This window comes from Delphinapterus leucas, chromosome 14 (genome assembly GCF_059928025.1).
Source record: "Delphinapterus leucas isolate spDelLeu-1000000601 "Yukka" chromosome 14, BTC_Dleu_Yukka2, whole genome shotgun sequence".
Taxonomy (NCBI): Eukaryota; Metazoa; Chordata; class Mammalia; order Artiodactyla; family Monodontidae; genus Delphinapterus; species Delphinapterus leucas.
This window is the reverse complement of record NC_143142.1, coordinates 58,857,319-58,861,191: the sequence shown is the minus strand read 5'-3', so window position 1 is coordinate 58,861,191 and position 3,873 is coordinate 58,857,319. Positions and strand designations below refer to the sequence as shown.

Sequence of the window (3,873 nt, the reverse complement as noted above, 5' to 3'; positions counted from 1 at the left end):
TTAGAGAAGAGATAACAGAGAAGTCAGGAATCCATTGCCAAAATTATCCATGTGAGAGACAATGAGGACCTGAACAGGAGCTGTGGAATCATCACTGAATACACAGGACACCATGATGTGGGGAAGGGAAGGGAACAGGATCTAAAATGATGCTTTTTCTATGGAGAGTTTAAGGATTCATGTTCATGTTCATGAATACTAAAGATAGCATAAATTTGGAGAGAGCCCAAAGGGTGATGGTGACTTTCTGGAGATTTAGAGCACTTGGACATAGCAGAAACACTGCATTAAGGTCAGTTTTAATGTGGATAGATGTGAAATACAGCAAAGAAGCAACAGTTGCATTTTCTTTTCCAAATATTCATATATAATCTCCTGTCACTCTGCAATTAAAACTATCTAGTAATGACATTCTATATTATGGGAGAATATTTGAATTCCCAATGTCTTTATATGAGTACTATTTTATTTTAATGAGTGTTATTAACCTTCATTGAGTATGACTTGGGGGATGTCATATGGAGTCTTTAATGGGACTCTTCTACCTCTAGAATGTATATTTATATACATTCACCAATTATTCCTAGTTGAAACAACACATTACATTATACAGCCTGTAGACTGGTCACTTTATCATCTTAGAGTTAATTGGTGTCATTTTGGAAATACATATGCATAAATGTAGGCACCAGGTGTGTTGACTCTTTTTCCTTCTTCAGAAATGCATGTCTTTCTAATGGACAATTTCAGGACTAAAATTTAAAAGGGACTTTTGGTATCACCTATTTTATTATTTGATCTTTAGGTAAGCTCTCTTAGATTATTTTCATTTTAAGCTGGCAATATAATTTATTGTTTTTTTATTTTTATAATATTTTTCAGGGTTGTTAACTGACATTTTTGACTGCTCTACATTGCAGGAAGCAGTAGGGCATGTTTAAGTTTCAGGGTCCAGTGACACCCACTTGGTTCAAAATCCTGCCTCCACCACCTAAGATGTGTGATCACAGGCAACTTGCTTAAATCTCTGAACCTCACTTCCTTGTTATAAAATAGGGATACCCTAGAGATGATCCACAGCCAGGTTAGGGCCCACAGGCCAGTATCTGTTCCAAGGAATCTGTACCTCTTCTTGCTGTTTGTCTGAAGTGTTGAAACTATGACTCTTGGATACAGCTGCTGCCCCACCTCACAGGGCAGCTGCGGGAAGTAGTGTTAAATCACTCTTCATTCTGTGCTCTCACCCCATCAGCAGGTATTCTCCCCCTTCATGCAGGCAGGTCTGGAATTAGGTAGTTACAAAGCCCTGTCTCACCACCTCCTAACTACATCCAATGTTTCCCAACTAGCCTAGAAGATCGTCATCACAGGAGAGGCAAGGCAATTAAAAAAAAAATCAAAACTGAGGAGAGACCTCTTTCTGCTCTTCTGAAGACTTCTTTCCTGCACAGGGAGGTCCTGCAGGTATAGACAACACTCTGCTTCAAAATATCTACTCCCCTTTGAAGAAACCATGACCCATGAAGGAGGCAGGGCAGGAAAGGGTTCGATGTTTAGTTTCCTTTAATGACCCCCATTCTCCCTGAAAGGCAGGTGCAGGCAGCTAGGCAATGGCAAGAGATGTTCGCTTGAAGATCTTGCCCTGATTAAAGGCTTTGCCCGCATGCTGGAAGACCCCATCCCAAGAAAAGTCTTCTTGAACCAGCGGCTGGGTATCCTCGCTGCTGCGATCCAGTTTCTGCCATGTGTATGACTCATAATCCACCTGCCAATCTGGACTCAGGGGAAAGGCAAGCTCCTGGCCTCGGAAGACCCAGACTCCAGAAATGGAGCTGCTATTGTTGGTTCCAAATAGAATGACACTGGCAAAGGCATTCTTCCTCAGTTTGTCCAATCGCTGGAACATTCCATTAATGAGGCTGCAGCTTATGAATGTCTGGGTAAGCTCTTCAGAGAAGCAGTAGTTGCAGTACCACAGGGATCAGCCATTTTTATCAAAGTGCTCCCAAAAGTATGGCAGCACCACGGAGACTGTGTCCTCGTCGGAGTACTTGCGCTTAAATTCATCCAACACAAAGTTACTCTTGGGCAGGTGAGCAAAGGGATCCTTTGCCTTCTGCTCAACAGCCAATGCCTGCTCACATTCATCCAGCTCCTCCTCAGTAACAGAGGCAGCTGTCTTCTCCTCTTTCTGCTCGGCTTGGGGCTTCTGCTTCTCTTCTCGAGAAACTTTCTCTTTCCATGGGGTGTCCTTTTTAGGCTGGCTCTCTGCAAACTTTTTAACATCAAACTGGGCTATTTTTTCAGTTTCACCTCACCCAAGACAGCCCAGAACTGGGGCTGGTTAATGCAGGTGAGGAGCCAGCGGTTTGTATTAGGAAAGCACTGGCAGAAAGAAGGCTTCAGAACCTGTTTATAAAGCCACAACAGGGTGCAGACAACTGTGATGTCAGCCATTGTTACACGTTCGCCCACCAGAAAAGTCCTTGTCTTCAAGTGAGCATCCAGCAGCCCCATAATTTACCTCACCACCTCCTTTGCATTCTCTGTGACCTGCTTGTTGTGGTGCATGTTGCCCAAGGTGGGGAACACCCAGGTACTGGCTGGGGGAACTATGTCGCTATCAGCAAAGCTCACCCACTGCACCACCTGGGCTGCTGCTTCAAGAGTACTTCTCTGCAACTCCTCGTTGCTCACATAGGAGGAAATGCCATTGCTCTCAAACACACAGAATCCATCATCACCCTCAAAGGCTGGAACCTTGCCAGCAGGAAATTTACCGAGAAATTCGGGGGTGCAGTTGGTTTGGCCAAAATAGAAGTGGGGTGGTGCGGAGAGCACACGGACCTGAGCCCCGCTGTACTGAGTGGCAATGAGGGCCTTGAAGGTCCTCCAGTTTTCAGGATATATGCACAAGGTTCCAGCTGCCATGGTGATTCTGCAGAGAAAGGGGTTAATTTATTGTATTACTATGTGATCATTTTAAGCTGGGTACCTTATAAAAGTGATGCCTAAGGCTCTTAGAGGGAAGGCTAGCATGAAGATTTTATCAATAATGTGAAGATTCATTAAGTCAATTGAACTAAATTATCCCATTGCTTAAACAACCCTATGATTTTTGAAGCACACGCTCAATCTTTATTCAGCTTACTTAATACATTAAGGGTCTTTTAAAATATTTCATATACTAACTGGAATAAAGAAAAAAATTCTCTTAAAATTTTTTTATTTTATCTCAAGAATTAATATAAGTACATTATTATTATGATAGATAATTCTACTTAGAATTATTATCTTCTCTTACGTACAGTACTAACATTTCCATAAACTAGCAACAGGGAGAGCTAATATCGCTGGGATTTTTCAACCCTCATTACACGACTGGAACACATTTCTTTGTAAAAAAACAACAACATTCTCAGATGACTATTACCCACTGTGATAAACTATTTCTTACTCTGCCATTATTGTCATAAGAATTAATGAAAAGCCTCTTGTTACTTTACAAGTACAAATCTTTTTTTAACATTTTTTTTATGGAAGTAGAGTCAAGTTACAATGTTTCAGGTATACAGCAAAGTGATTCAGTTATATATATATATATATATATATATATGATATTGAATATAGTTCCCTGTGCTATACAGTAGGTCCTTGTTGTTTATCTATTTTATATATAGTAATGTGTATCTGCTAATCCCAAATTTCAATTTTATCCCTCATCCCCTTTCCCCTTTGGTAACCATAAGTTTGTTTTCTATGTCTAGGACATTTTAAAATATTCATTCAGAAAATAGTTATTATTATTATGTGACTGACTATGGATTAGGGACTAGGAATACAACAATAAAGACAAATGCTTGTGCCTCATGG

The 3,873-nt window shown here is 40.8% G+C and overlaps 1 pseudogene; it reads right to left on the bottom strand.

Annotated features, from left to right (window-relative positions):
• Window positions 1-1,378: 1,378 nt before the first annotated feature.
• On the bottom strand, window positions 1,379-2,946 carry LOC111168875 (elongation factor 1-gamma pseudogene; annotated as a pseudogene).
• Between the last annotated feature and the right edge of the window lie 927 nt (window positions 2,947-3,873).